The sequence below is a fragment of the Myxocyprinus asiaticus genome, chromosome 39 (assembly GCF_019703515.2).
Source record: "Myxocyprinus asiaticus isolate MX2 ecotype Aquarium Trade chromosome 39, UBuf_Myxa_2, whole genome shotgun sequence".
Taxonomy (NCBI): domain Eukaryota; kingdom Metazoa; phylum Chordata; class Actinopteri; order Cypriniformes; family Catostomidae; genus Myxocyprinus; species Myxocyprinus asiaticus.
Window position 1 is genome coordinate 22,175,641 of NC_059382.1, and position 6,755 is coordinate 22,182,395.

Genomic DNA, 6,755 nt, shown 5'->3' on the forward strand with positions numbered 1-6,755 from the left:
GCACCAGTCAGGGCTGTACAGGGATACAAAAGGGAGAAAAAAGTTAGTACAGTTTAACTAAAATGACATGTTTGCTGGCACTCAGTAATCATTTTTAGTAATCTTACACATCGAAACTCACCTTCTTCCTTAGAGGTAATAGCTGAAAGAAAGTAAGAAAGAAAGTACAATGAGATATTATCCTTCTCCATTTACTGTATATGTCTTGAAATAATTTTGAAATATTCTGGCTCAGGCCGCTGATTTAATAAAACCCTAAAAAAATATGATTTGTAAGTTTGGACACGAGGATGTTAGAAATTGGAATAAGTGGCTCAATCCCCTTTTATTTGCAGTTCGAGAGGTCCCACTAGCCTCCACAGGGTTTCCCCACTCGAGCTGCTGTATGGGTGTTGGCCACGCGGCATGCTCAACGTCATACAGGAAGCTTGGGAGGAGGGACCTACAAACAGCAAAATGAAATTCAATACATTCTTGATCTTAGAGGAAAAACTCAACACTTTGGGTCAACTAACACAGAAGAATTTGCTCCAAGCTCAGGAATGTCAAAGCTGACTGTACGACAGGGGCACTCAACCACGGGAATTGGCAGTCCGGATGTTGCCCCGGCCTGAGTCGGGTGGTGGGGGTATGTGGGAATGGGGGCGTGGTCGTGTATCTGTCTGTGGGAGAGAGAGAGTGGTGAGGCTCGTCACCTAGGTTGTCATTATCTCTAACACCTGTTTCTTGTTGTAGTGATGGCGGAGGGAGACCTGAAAAGGCGCACAAAGCATCAGAGTGGCAGAGAGAGAAAGCAGAGAGAGTGTTGGCTGCATGTGCCCGCCAAATTATCAAAGACTCGTTTGTGTGTGTATTTGGCCACTAAGAACCCTTTTTTGTTAAAGTTTTTGTGTGAAGTTGAAGAGTAATAAAATACTCACGTTGACAATTTGCTACCTCCTGACTCCTCCATTGCCCAGAAATTACGAACCTTGTCACAAAAGGAAGGCTGGGAAGCTGAAGCGAGCCTTCTGACTGTCCCCGTTCTCCAACATGGTGATCAACTGATTCCTTGAGCACCTTTCAAGAAAAGGTGAAACTCACAAGTAAACTTCACAGGACTAGATACGGTAGAATATAAAAACTACACTGTAAACCCTAATGTTGTCATTACTTGAAAAATCAAGTTGTTTTAATTAAACATTACTTAAAATGTCAAGTTTGGGGCTCATAACTCAAATACATATGTTCATTGAACTTATTTATCTTAAAAATCTATAGACTTGTGTTAGTAACTCAAACAATTGAGTACAAATTTGAGGATATGGGGAATATCCATAATCCCTTGCGCTTGAGTTATTTAATTATGTTTACTTGGTCAAAGGGAACATTTGGAGGCATTTAAATACTTTAGTTAAATAGTAGGATTTATAGGGCTTTTTTGTAGTATAATTTAAATGCATTTTGTTGCAAATAGTTGTTTCGTGGGATGACACCATTAAAGTGATCTGTCTCCTTTGTCAAATTGGACACTGTTAACTCTATTTCAGTTCACCTAGTGCGTGTGAAACAGAAGTACAGGTTTTTCAGAAGTACATGCATTTCAGTGGACAATAAAGTTTATTTAATGATTGACCTAGAATCGTTTATAGGCTAGTCTTCTTTATTTAAGCTGTTTTTGTATGATTTAAATTTGAGTCAATTCTACTAAAATTATTAAATAGAATGAACAATATTTAAATAGAAAATCTGAGTTAAGTCTACTTGCATCTAGTTACCTTAACTTAAATAGTTAGGTACATTTTATTTGAACACCAAGTTAGAAAACTTTATTACACAAGTTTTGGAGATGCCATTACTCAATTCAATTAAGGGAACGAGTTTACTCAGTCAATTGAGTAAAGTCTACTTATTAGGGTTTTCAGTGTAGAATATATAGAAAATATACAAAAATATATTGGTCTAACTGATTTCATTGCATAGCCTATTCAGTAAATTTTTTAAGTATCTTACAATACCAGAGAAATTATTTTAGAAAGGAGTTAATTCAATTCAATTCCAAATTTATTTATAAAGCACTTTAAAAACCACAGAGTGTACCAAAAAGCTGTACAATTACAAGAAGATAAAAATATCTTATAAAAAAATGAAAACGAAATTAAAATACATAACAACAATACACAGCACAAACGCGACTGTTCAACACCTATTGATCATAATAAAGTAACAAAGGCTTCACTAAACAGATACGTCTTAAGATGGGTTTTAAACATGTTTACAGTGGTTGAGGGCCTAACAGATGGTAACAGTGGTATTCCTTTCCACAACTTTGGGGCAGCGACCGAGAATGCGCGATCTCCTTTACCCTTTAAGCTTGACCGGGTAATATCAAGAAGCAGCTGGTTATTAGATCTAAGCGATCTGTGGGAGCGGTGGAAATTAATAAGCTTAGAAATATATTCTGGTGCCAGTCCATGTAGAGCTTTAAAAACATATAGCTACACCTTATATTGTGTTCTATATTGAATAGGTAGCCAGTGCAGTGATGATAGAATGGGAGATATATGATCCCTCTTTCTTGTATTCATCAGCAGTCTTGCTGCAGCATTCTGCACCCTTTGCAGTTGTGTAAGCGAGGACTGACTTACACCCAGCCAGGGCCGTAGCAAGGTAATCCGGGCCCCCTGACTGTACATTGCTCTGGGCCCCGTTCCTATTAAAAAATACAGTTTAGAATTTGTTGTGGGGTCCCCTGGACATTTAGGCCCCTAGAATCGTTACCACCTTTCACTCCACTAGCTACGGCCCTGCACCCAGATATAAAGCATTACAATAGTCAAGACGTGATGGAATAAAGGCATGGATTACTTTCTCCAGGTTATTAAATGATAAGACAGATTTGAGTTTAGCGATATTTCTCAGTTGAAAGAAACTATTTTTCACAACTGAGTTTATTTGCCTGTCAAACTTTAGGTCTATGTCAAAAATAAAACCAAGATTTTTGACATAGGCATGCAAATTAGATGGCAGAGGACCTAGACACTCTGGGATAACATTAACACAGTTACTAGGGCCAAAAATTAAATCACTGTCTTTTTGTTATTTAACTGGAGAAAGTTATTGTCCATCCAGCATTTTACATCTCTCAGACACTCAAAAACAGATTTAACAGATACATCATCACCAAATAACAAATTTCCAATGCTCTCTTTTCAATTACCACATGAAAATGGTTTGAAATGACAAAGATAAGCAGAGTTCATATTTGACTTATATTTCAATATTGGTTCAATATCAGTTAAAAATAACAGTCTTGTTTTTATGGACTTACGGGACAAAGAGATTGAAAAAGGTTGAATTGGACTGTAGGGCTGAGACAGAAGCATAGCATCGGTCCAGCAGAACATAGTACCTGTGGAGGAAGTGGAGAACAGCTTCAGTCATTTTCTTACACAAACTAATGGAGGGATATCTAATGAGAAAAATCAACAAATGTCACCCACTGTGATGTCAGGTTTTGCTGCAATGACTTGCACGTAAACATGGATCCTGAGCTCAATACACAGAGATGGGATTATGAGTGGAGAAGTGTAGTTCACATCCTGGAGACACAGTTAAAAGTTGAAATGCTTGGCAGAAAAAATAAAATAAAAAATTCCAACACGGAAGGAGTTCTTGGGAAAACAGGCTTTCCCCAAATGTTTTATTGCAGGTGTGGTTACGTTAAAGAGCTGCATGCTTAAAGTGCTAATGAAACTTCCGTTGTTGCCCATCACTGCAATGGAGGAGGATGACCTATAGAGGTCGGTAAAGGTTAGATATGAGAAGTGCATTGGAAATAAAGATTCTTCTGTCTGTCAAGAATGGCACATATTTAAATGTTTAATCTGTGGGAACATTTGTAGGCCAGTCCAAAAGCTCAAACATTTCCTGTGTAATAATCAAAGCTTCCACTTTCAAGAACAGAACCAAATTAAGAATCCATTAAAGAATAAAGAAGATCTTACACATCAGTTTGTGTATTGTTGATCATGTATTCGATTGGGTATGCACAGGAGTACAAATATTTGAGCTTAGCATTGTAGGTCACTGTTCCAACTGTGGGGCCAGAAGATCGGACCACCCCACTGATGTTAACCGACTGGATGTTAGAGAAGTCAGAGAATGGGCCGGGCGGTGCCTGGAGTGTTGGTGGTCTAAAATATAAAACATAAGTTGTACTTGTATGTGTACTTAGTACAAGAACAAGTGAGCTAGAGATAGTGAGCAAGGGAAAATTTATAATATTTTCCCCCCTCAAAAGTTATTTCACAAGATTCCAAATAAATTATTTCAAGACATTTTCACATGTTCAAACATTTTGAACAGCCTACTATTAAACAACACATCGTTAAAGGTCTGCATAGGATAAGAAGTAAGGGGCCGTTCACAACAAACTTGTTTATGCATCCATCAGCACTGTTTTTGAATTGTTTCCCTATGTAAAAAAGAGCTAGACAGACATCTTTAAAAACATGTCTCTAGACTACTGCGGTCTATTCTGTTTAGTAAGTTGCACTGCGTCTAGAAGAACGCATTCAGTCTGAATGGCCCCCCAACACTGCTCCCTTTTGGTAAGACTCAATAATCAGCCTAAGCGTAGCTTCGGATGTGACATTACTTACTAAGAAGATGCTGCCACAGGAGTCCACTTGTCTGAGTGGGAAACTGAAACACACGACAGGTGGAGTCACAGACGAATCCAAAGTTCCTCAACACAGCGGGTCATTTGCAATTTGGTTCAATATCAACAGACTCTTGTTATATCCTGTGTAAATGACCAGGCAAACCTGGATTGACAAATGTATAAATTCGGTCCCGCAACTCACTGCGATGTCAGTGCACTCTGTCAAGGCAAAGATATATCAATGTTAGACTGTGAAGGTCCTGAATGATACTCCTACAAATAGCACTTAATAATTATTTTAGTTAGTTTTAAAGCAGTTGAGAAAAATCATAAGAGACAAAAACATTCAGGTTGCACAATTTCACTGTAAACAATGTTTTGTTGATTCAGCTCATATTTAGTGCCATTTTTGCAGGCACTTTTTTTGAGTTTAACTGACTTAATCAGATAAATGTATCTCACAAATTAAAAAGTGATCTGAATCGATTGAATGTACTTGTGATAACTAGTTAGCTGAACTGAAATTGGATGTAGTTATAACAACCTCATTTTAGTTTAATGAATTTGAAGGCCTGCCACAACAAAGTTAGTATTTAGTGAAGCTAATTTTAATTGTTAAGTACATTTTGTATGTTTTGCAATGCAGAATGGCCTCTTCTTCAGAGACAGATTATAGGCATGACAACTTGATGTGGAGGCACATTGATGTCAACACTTGACACACACAAACCTCAGTAATGGTGATACTCAAAAAAAAAAAATCATTAAGTCATTAAGATGAGCTCTTAAAATCACCTCACAACTATTAATCAACAGCAATTACAAAAACAACAACAACAGCACAAATGAAATCTGCAAATAGCAAATTAAATAAATAAATAAATAAATAAGCCTACAACACTAACCTCATTATTTATTCATGCTGCAATGCATGCTGGGAGCTGGCAAATCTTTCTTTGTTGACAATGACAAATACACTTGTTGATTCAGCTTAAGTACAAGTTGATAGAATCACAACTTAACATGTTAAGTTGACAGGGCAATTTAGTTGGATCAACTCAAAAAAGTACCTTGATACAGCTAGATGTCCAAAAATATTTTTACAGTGTAGAAAAATACCTGGGCATCTGAAGTAAGTTCCACAATCAGTCAAAGTGAGAGCCAGGTGGCCTTGAATGAGCATTCCCAAAATCAAGAGGCTGAGTAGAGCCATGTCAGCTATCTTCCCTTCATCAATTTCAAGATTAATAAAAATTGACCATCAAACAAGCCGGGTCCCTATCAGAACACCAGAAAAAGTCCTTAATGCCTTGATCGTTTTTGAAGGTATTCCTGCTGTTTATTGTAAGATCGCTCTTACTATACCTCCTCAATTTGGCTGTTGGATTAAGTTTGACTAGCTTCACCCTGTTCTTTATATATATATATGTGTGTAAGAGAAGTTAGTTAGAGCACTGCCACAGGATTGGACCAAAACAAGGTCATTAGAGATCTTTAGAACAATTCATTTTTGTGGATAAGGACTTTACCTTCAGGCAAAAAAATTAAACCTTAAACATCACCTTCAAAGTTAGACCATAAACAATGACCACTGTCTTTGTCATTTAGTGTGCCTATTGAACATCCTGGAACACACTAAGATGTAATTTAATAAGTGCCAACTCTACTGAAGAGACACACAATATGTGGGAAGTCCCTTCTTCTCTTTGGACTTTAAAGTGTAACTCTGTCAACGTGACATCTGACTGTGGATGTCTTTTAGCCGATGCATGTTACCTGGACACCTTTGTGGACATTGCCAGAAATCACAAGCATAATAGTGCACTATAAATAATAGCTATCTCAAATTGAAAAAAAATTGTGGACTGAACTTAAGCTTACGTTTTTACTATTCTTACTAGTTTAAATCAAGTTACCATTACAACGTAGGCCCTAAAGTTGTCATTATTTGAAACAATCAAGTGGTCCTAATTTAACATTACTTAAAGTGTCACATTTTGGAATCATAACTCAAATACAGTATATGTAGCCAAGTGGAGAAATTCCATGTAATTCCATGTCTACCATATTTCATTATACCAAATTTTTTTCTACTGAGTTTCATTGTGCT

General features: G+C 37.1%; 1 pseudogene; it reads right to left on the reverse strand.

The window, feature by feature from the left end:
• Positions 1-753: 753 nt before the first annotated feature.
• Positions 754-5,858, reverse strand: LOC127430219 (zona pellucida-like domain-containing protein 1; annotated as a pseudogene).
• Between the last annotated feature and the right edge of the window lie 897 nt (positions 5,859-6,755).